The sequence below is a fragment of the Microtus ochrogaster genome, chromosome 10 (genome assembly GCF_000317375.1).
Source record: "Microtus ochrogaster isolate Prairie Vole_2 chromosome 10, MicOch1.0, whole genome shotgun sequence".
NCBI classification, from domain to species: Eukaryota; Metazoa; Chordata; class Mammalia; order Rodentia; family Cricetidae; genus Microtus; species Microtus ochrogaster.
This window is the reverse complement of record NC_022016.1, coordinates 62,557,254-62,566,352: the sequence shown is the minus strand read 5'-3', so window position 1 is coordinate 62,566,352 and position 9,099 is coordinate 62,557,254. Positions and strand designations below refer to the sequence as shown.

General features: G+C 38.5%; 1 protein-coding gene and 1 pseudogene across 7 annotated transcripts in view; one reads left to right on the top strand and one right to left on the bottom strand.

Annotated features, from left to right (window-relative positions):
* Window positions 1-9,099, top strand: part of Scmh1 (Scm polycomb group protein homolog 1) — a 93,118-nt gene that overhangs the window by 1,539 nt on the left and 82,480 nt on the right. The window lies entirely within an intron of this gene.
* LOC101990995 lies at window positions 2,852-3,278 on the bottom strand (annotated as a pseudogene).

The window sequence follows — 9,099 nt, the reverse complement described above, 5'->3', positions numbered from 1 at the left end:
AAAGGCGTGCGCCACCATCGCCCGGCTGTTCTAAATATCTTTAAAATTTTTTTCAAATATACGTAAAGCTTTCTCGGGAGTCACGGTTTTTTAAATTTAAATGAATAAAAATACACAAAAGTGTATATTCCCTTCTTCAGCTGTCATAGCCACATTGTAAGTACTCAGCTTGCTCATTTTAGGGTATGAGTAACCACAGGGCACATGCCATTATCTAAAAGTTTTTGACATGTACCTCTTTGCAATGAATATTCTTTAAGATGTCTCAGATCACTTGACCTGGCTTTTAGGAACCTATGCCCCATATTGGATTGCCTTGTCCAACATTAATACAAAACGAGAAGCTTAGTCCTACCTCAACTTGATATGCCATGGTTTATTGATACCCATGCTAGGCCTTTCCCTTTCTGAACAGAAACAGAGGAGATGGGGGGGGGGGTAAGAGAAGGAAGGGGAAACTGCAGTCAGTATATAAAATAAATGAAAAATTAATTAATTAAAGAAATGCCTCAGATAAGAATCTGGGGAGATGATTCAACAGTTAAGAAAACTTGCTACTCTTCAAAGGACTCCAGTTTGAATTTCAAACCCATGTCATATGTAACTCCAGATCCAAGGGATCTGATGCCCCCTTTTGACCTCCATAGGAAGCCCCCACACACATATTCATGCATGCACATGTACACACACATACATATAAGTAAATGGTAAAATCTTCAAGAAAAGATGCCTCTTAATTTTTTTTTTTAAAAAAAGATTTTTTTGAAATCCCTGATGACCACACCATAGAATATAATCTGGAGTCTCTGTCTGCTTTATTCAGTGATAAATCTCAATATTTAGAGTAGTGACTGATAAATAGTAAATGATAAATATTTGTTGAATGAATAAGCCTACATAAGCAGGGTTACAAGTGTTTCTATTTTTCTTTGACAATTTCATATATGTATATAATTAATTTTAATTATTTTCACCCCTTTTACCTTGCTTATTCCCCCTTCATCTTCTGCTGAATCCTTTTTTCTACCCAAGAAGTTCCCCTCCTCCTTTCATGTCTTTTCTGCTTGCTTGCATGAGCATAAGCAGGGTGTTATTTACTGTAATGTGGGCAACTTTCCACTGAAGAAAATGACACTTCCTTCACAGCAGCCACTAACTGCCAGTAGTCCCTTAGATGACAGGTGAGGCCGTATGAACCCCCCCTCCATCCATGATGAAATGCTGGCTGGCCCAGTCTTGGCTGGTCTTGTGCATGTAACCACAGCTGCTGTGGGCCCCATATTGTATTCTTAAGACCCTTTTCACAGCACACTTCCTCGTTATCTGGCTCTTATATTCTTTCTGCCCCCCTCTCCGAAAATGTTCCCTGAGTCTTGGAAGGAGTTATGTAGATGTTCTATTTAGGGTAGAGCTCTGTCACTTATTCTTGGCGTGTTGACTTGTTTTGAATCTCTTCATTAACTGCTTCCAGCACCAGTGAGAAGCTTCTCTGACAAAATTTGAGAACAGCACCAATCTGTGGGTATAAACTCTGGCAGTTAGAAGGCAGTATGACAACTTGTCCATTTAGCAAAACAATACTAAGGCCTATGACCCTCCCCAGTCATGGGTTCTTTAGTAGGTTTACAGTACCAGAATGGGTTCCCTTCTGTGGATTGGGCCTCAAATAAGAAAGCCACTGCATGACTCTTGGCAGGTCACTACTGTAGCTTGCAGGGTTCACAGCTGAGTAAGACTTGTTGAATATTTTCCCCCCAGTAGCCTGCATGGCACCTTCTGATAGCATGAGAGGTAGCCAGCAAAAAGGAAGCTTCTAGCTCAGGTCCAGCTTGATTTCTCTGTGTTCTGTAAATGTGTGGTTACACTTACATGGTCTTCCCATCAAGTTCTGATGAGCATTGTAGAACAGTGGCAAAATATCTGTATTGTTCTAGGGGCCTTAGGGGTCTTTTGACCAACAGCTAGTAAGGAGGTTCCCCCAGATATTATTTCAATTTATTTGTGCATTAACTTTTTTGTAGAATGTTATTGTATATTTATCTTTTCTTGCTCTGGTCCAACCAACAAATCTTTCTCCTCTCTGGCATGATTAACCTTACTACATCCTAATTTCTCACCTTTAAAAAGATACTGATAATACCTGATATAATGTATATGAGACAATTATACTGGCCTAATACTTGTGTATAGTAGGTATTAGTTGAATCTGAAATGAAATTAATATAAAAACCTTAAAGCTTTCCTTCATCCAGCTATGCTCCCTGTGATTTATCAGGTTGTGATTAATCAACTTTGCTTTAAATATTTGTTTGAATGAAAGGTGTGTATTTCATTTCCAACAGAAATGTATTTCCATGCAATTTCCCTTGGCTCCAAAGCTTTAGGCCATGGGAAGATGACCAAGAAAAAAAGAATGCCTGCTATTCTCTCTTTTCTTTTTTTGTGTAAAGGACAGTGACTAGAATAGGGTAGTTACAAAGCCAGGAAGAAGTCAATTGCACATCTCTAGTCCATAAATGCCATGGTTACATCTAGTCTTTACCCAACACTGCCTATCTGGGAAATCCTATCTTGAAGGCGCAGTGCATACTGGTCCCCAAACGTTTCCTCTCCTAATCTTGTCAGTTACTGTGGATAGCCTGTGACCACAAATTCTAAGAGTTGGTCCTTTTGTCACTGAAGTCTTGGCCTTTGCATTATGTCATGTGGATGCTATGTCTTAGTGCTCAAGGAGAGTCCAGTCTCCTAAGTCATGCCTCACCGACCCTCAGGTTACCAAAGTGCCCAAAAATGAACCAAACAGAGCCAGTGTTTTCACCAAACACCTCCACAAAGGTGCCGGGGACTCTGCCTACATGATCCCATTGATCTTAGTCCACTCGTAGATGTCCTGTTCACACACGATGTCAGAATTGATGAGGAGGTATCTGTCGCCGACACAGAAATGCTTCTGGCAGGCAGCACACTTGAAGCACTTCACGTGATATACTTTGTCTTTCACACGTATTGTTATCTCATAGACATGGATCTGCTTGTCACAGGAAGCGCAGAGACCATCTTTACCAAAAAGCCTGATAGTCTCTGCTGCTCAACTTCTGTCCCAGCTTGTAGTAGAGGTGCCGCCCCACCTCTCCCAGTCAGCACCCACAGAGGTCACAGCTGAGGCAATCCTCATGCCGGTATTGGTCGATGGCTTTCAGGAAGTAGTGGTCTCCTATGTTCTGCTGGCAGCCACCACATGTCAGCAGGGATGGGAGTATCTGCAGCACTTCATCCATCTTATTGTATTCAATACTTTTAAAAAGAATATATTGCTTTACAGCTACTTTCATATGTCATAAAATAATTTGATTATAAAAAATTTACATTGAAGAAAACCACCATACTGATTTCCAAAGTGGTTGTACAAGTTTGCATTCCCACCAGCAATGGAGGAGTGTTCCCCTTACTCCACATCCTTTCCAGCATAAGCCATCATTGGTGTTTTTGATCTTAGCCATTCTGACAGGTGTTAGATGACGGTATCTCAGAGTTGTTTTGATTTGCATTTCCTTGATGGCTAAGGATGTTGAACATTTCCTCAAATGTCTTTCAGCCATTTGAGATAATTCTGTTGAGAAGTCTCTGTTTAGTCCTGTACCCCATTTTAAAAACTGGGTTATTTGGAATTTTGATGTCTAATAACTTGAGTTCTTGGTTTGTTTGTTTTTTTTTTTTTCGAGACAGGGTTTCTCTGTGGCTTTGGAGCCTGTCCTGGAACTAGCTCTGTAGACCAGGCTGGTCTCGAACTCACAGAGATCCGCCTGCCTCTGCCTCCCGAGTGCTGGGATTAAAGGCGTGCGCCACCATCGCCCGGCAACTTGAGTTCTTTATATATTTTGTAGCTCAGTCCTTTGTCTGATGTGGGGTTGGTAAAGATCTTTTCCCATTCAGTAGGCTGCCTTTTTAGTCTTATTGACCGTGTCCTTTGCTTTACACAAGCTTCTCAGTTTCATGAAGTCCCATTTATTAAGTGTTCTTGATGTCTGTGTTGCCAGGATTATATTTAGGAAGTGGTCTCCTATGCCCATGTATTGAAGGCTATTTCCTACTTTCTCTTCTATCAGGTTCCATGTGGTCAGATTTATATTGAGATCTTTAATCCATTTGGACTTGAGTTTTGTGCATGGGATAGATATAGATCTATTTTCATTCTTCTCCATGCTGACATGCCAGCACCATTTGTTGAAGATGCTTTCTTTCTTCCATTGTATAACTTTAGCTTCTTTGTCAAAAAATCAGGTGTTCATAGGTATGTGGATTAATATCCAGGTCTTCTATTCAGTTCCATTGGTTCTCCTGTCTGTTCTTCTGCCAATACCAGGCTGTTTTCAGTACTGTAGCTCTTTAGTAGAGTTTGAAGTCAGGGATTGTGATGCCTCCAGAAATTCTTTTATTGTACAGGATTGTTTTGGCTATCCTGGGTCGTTTTTCCATATGAAGTTGATTATTGTTATTTCAAGATCTGTGAAGAATTGTATTGGGATTTTGATGGGGATTGCATTGAATCTATAGATTGCTTTTGATAAGATTGCCATTTTTATTATGTTGATCCTACCTGTCCAAGAACACAGAAGATCTTTCTATTTTCTGGTATCTTCTTCACTTTCTTTCTTCAAAGACTTAAAGTTCTTGTTGAATAGGTCTTTCACTTCTTCAGTTAGTGTTACCTCAAGATATTTCATGCTGTTTGTGGCTATTGTCAAAAGTAATGTTTCTCTGATTTCTTTCTCAGCTTCTTTATCATTTGTATATAGGAGGGCTACTGTTTTTTTTAATTGATATTATATTCTGCTACATCACTGAAGGTATTTATCAATTGTAGGAGTTCCTTGGTAGAATTTTTGGGGTCACTTATGTATACTATCATGTCATCTGCAAATAATGAAAGTTTGACTTCTTCTTTTCCAATTTGGATCCCCTTGATCTCCTTTTGTTTTCTTATTGTGATAGAATAAGAAAATTTGGTTGGGAGGGTTTTGTTAACAGCTTCTATTTCCTTGCCATTTGTTAGGTCTATTTAAATTGTTCACCTAATCTTGATTTAATTTTGGTATATGGTATCTATCCAGAAAATTGTCCATTTCTTTTACGTTTTCCAATTTTGTGGAGTACAGGTTTTTGTAGTATGACTTAATATTCTCTGAATTCCCTCAGTGTCTGTTGTTATGTCCTCTTTTCATTTCTGATTTTGTTAATTTGGATGTTCTCTCTCTTTGTATTGTTTTCTTTGTTTCTATTTTTTTATTTCAGTACTTAATTTGATTATTTCCTGTCTTCTACTCCTCCTGGATGACTCTGCTTCTTTTTGTTCTAGACTTTCAGGTATACTGTTAAGTCACTAGTGTGAGCTTTCTCCACTTTCTTTATGTAGGCACTTAGTGCTATGAACTTTTCTGTCAGCACTGCTTTCATTGTGTCTCATAGGTTTGGGTACATTGTGCATTCATTTTCATTGATTTCTAAGAAGTCTTTAATTTCTTTATTTCTTCCTTGACCCAGAGGTGTTTCAGTAGCTCACTGTTCAATTTCCATAAGCTGGTGGGCTTTCTGAGAGTGGTGTTGTTGTTAAATTCTAACTTTAAACTATGATGATCTAATAAGATACAGGGGGTTACTTCAAATTTTTTGTATTTGTGGAGGTTTGCTTTGTTTCCTAGTATGTGGTCAATTTTAGAGACGTTTCCATGAGGTGCTGAGAAGAAAGTATATTCTTTTGTGTTTGGGTGAAATGTTCTATAGATGTTTAAGTCCATTTGATTCATGGCATCTGTTAGTTCTCTTATTTCTTTCTCTGTTAAGTTTCTGTCTGATTGACCTGTCCATTGGCAAGAGTGGAGTGTTGAAGTCTCCTACTATTAGTGTGTGGGGTTTAATGTACAGTTTAAGTTTTAGTAATGTTCCTTTTACATATGTTGGTGTTCTTGTATTAGGGGCATAGATGTTGAGGATTGAGACTTCATCTTGATGGGTTGTTCCTGTTATGAGTATAAAGTGTCTTTCTTCATCTCTTCTGATTGATTTAATTTGAAGTCTATTTTGTTAGATATTTTAGAGTTACTCCGAGGTTGCAGGAGGATCTAGATCTATCTATTACAATCATTTTTACTCATGAACCCTATGACCCAACTCCTAGTTAGCTCTTGTGGTTTTGAGGATGCTAGATAGAAAATCTCCAACCCAGCCCAGGCAGATTGCTGTGTCCCAAGCAGTGTATTATTAACTTATTTGTGTATGTGGGGGGGCAGTTCGAGACAGGGTTTCACTGTAGCTTTGGAGCCTGTCCTGGAACTAGCTCTTGTGGACCAGGCTGGCCTCAACCTCACAGAGATCCGCCTGCCTCTGCCTCCCCGAGTGCTGGGATTAAAGGTGTGTTTCACCACTGCCCAGCTGTATTATAAACTCTTTTTTAAAATATTTATTTTATATATATATAATATTCTGTCTGTGTGTCTGTCTGCAGGCCAGAAGAGGGCACCAGACCTCATTACAGATGGTTGTGAGCCACCATGTGGTTGCTGGGAATTGAACTCAGGACCTTTGGAAGTGCAGGCAATGCTCTTAATCGCTGAGCCATCTCTCCAGCCCTATTATTAACTCTTAATGGTCAGAATGCCCAAGAAAAATCCCTCAGGCCAAAGTTGCTGCAGTTATTATTAAATTTCTGGCACAATACAGTGTTTATACTTTATATCTTTATAGAAATTATTTATATGTCTAATCCTGTCATTCTTTTGTTCCTTGCTCATATGACACCACAGTGACTCTGCATGAGCTAACTTTTCTAAGAAAGGAAGTCCTGACACCTCATTCTTTTATCATCTTTCCACACCATTCTTTCTATCAATATATGTCCCTGTAGGGCAGAGTTAATCTAACTTTGTTGCTGTATATGCCACATAATCACATTAGTGTATTGGGGGAAGAGATCTTGTGGCCAGCTCCATTAGCCCACTGAATCTTGCTGACTTTTTTAAAGTTTACTTTGTTCTGATTATCTTGTTCCTGAGTAAGTGCAGGGACAGATACTTTAATAATACATCAGAGCCTCATAAAGAGAGTGTAAAAATATTAAAAATGCCCCTCTCCAAGCATGATAGATGCAGAGATCAAAACCAGAAGTGGCATAGTGGCCATTGTGAGGCTCAGCTTTGCTGGATCTTTGTCAAGCAGCTGTTCTGGCTTTATGACTTTTGCCATTCCCATCAGATATGGCTGTGCCAAATTGCTTTGAGTTTTTCTCCATTTAATTTGATGTTGGCTATCAGCTTGCTGTAAATTGCCTTTATTATGTTTAAGTATGTCTCTTATATCCTCAATCTCTCTAAGACTTTAATCATTGAAAGGGTGTTGGATTTTTTTTAAGGGTTTTTTTGGCATCTAATAAGATGATCATGTATTTTTTTTCCTTCAGTTTGTTTACATGTGGATTACATTGACAGATTTTCGTATATTGAGTCATCCCTGCATCTCTGGAAGAAAATCTACTTGATCATGGTGGATGATCTTTTTGACGTGTTCTTAGATTTGGTTTGCCAGGGTTTTATTGAGTATTTTTGCTTCATTGTTTATGAGGGATATTGGTCTGTAATATCCTTTTTTTTTCTGTTGAGTCTTTATGTGGCTTGGGTATTAGGGTGATTGTAGCCTCATAAAATGAATTTGGCATTGCTCCTTCTGTTTCTGTTTTGTAGAATAATTTAAGAAGTATTGGTACTAATTCTTCTTTGAAAGACTGGTAGAATTCTGTGCTAAAAATGTATAGCTCTGGGCTTTTTTTGATTGGCAGACTTTTAATGGCTGCTTCTATTTCCTTAATGTTTAAATTATTTATCTGATTTTGATTTAACTTTGGTAAATGGTATCTATCAAGAACATTGTCCATTTATTTTAAGTTTTCCAATTTTGTGGAGTACAGGGTTTCTTTGTATAACAGTTCTAACTCTCCTGGAAATAGATCTTGTAGACCAGGCTGACCTCCAACACCCAGAGATCCACCTGCCTCTGCTTCCCAAGTGCTGGGATTAAAGGTGAGTGCCACCACCACCCATCTTAGTACAGATTTTTGAAGTTTGGCCTAACGATTCTTTGACTTTCCTCAGTGTCTGTTGTTATGTCCCCTTTTTGTTTCTGACTTTGGTAATTTGGGTATACTCTCTGCCTTTTCATTAGTTTGAAAAAAGGTTTGTCTATATTGTTGATGTTCTCAAGAAACAATTCTTTGTTTCATTGATTCTTTCTACTGTTCTCTTTATGTCTGTTTTATTGATTTCAGCCCTCAGTGTGATTATTTCCTGCTGTCTACTCCTTGGGTGTGTTTGCTTCTTTTTGTTCTAGAGCTTTCAGATGTGCTGTTAAATTGCTAGTAGGAGATCTCCCTAATTTCTTTATGAATGCACTTAGTGTTATGCATTTTCCTCTTAGCGCCAATTTCTTTTTTTTAATTGTTTTTATTGAGCTATATATTTTTTCCACTCCTCTTTCTTCCTCTCCCCTCCCTTTCTACCCTTTCCCAAGGTCCCCATGCTCCCAATTTACTCAGGAGATCTTGTCTTTTTTCTATTTTTCCCATGTAGATTAGATTCATGTATATCTGTCTTAGGGTCCTCTTTGTTGTCTAGGTTCTCTGGGATTGTGAATTATAGGGTGGTTTTTTTCTTTGCATTATGTCTAAAAGCCACTTATGAGTGAGTACATATGATAACTTGTCTTTCTGGGTCTAAGTTACCTCACTCAATATGATGTGTTCTAGATCCATCCCTTTGTTCACAAATTTCTAGATGTCATTATTTTTTCCCACCGTGTAGTACTCCATTGTGTAAATGTACCACATTTTCCTAATCCATTCTTCACTCAAGGGACATTTAGGTTGTTTCTAGGTTCTGGCTCTGACAAATAATACTGCTATGAACATAACTGAGCACATGTCCTTGTGGTACAATTGGGCATCCTTTGGATATATACCCCAAAGTGGTATCACTGGGTCTTGAGGTAGGTTGTTTCCTCATTTTTTGAGAAATCGCCATACTGATATCAGAAGTTTCTGTACCAGTCTACACA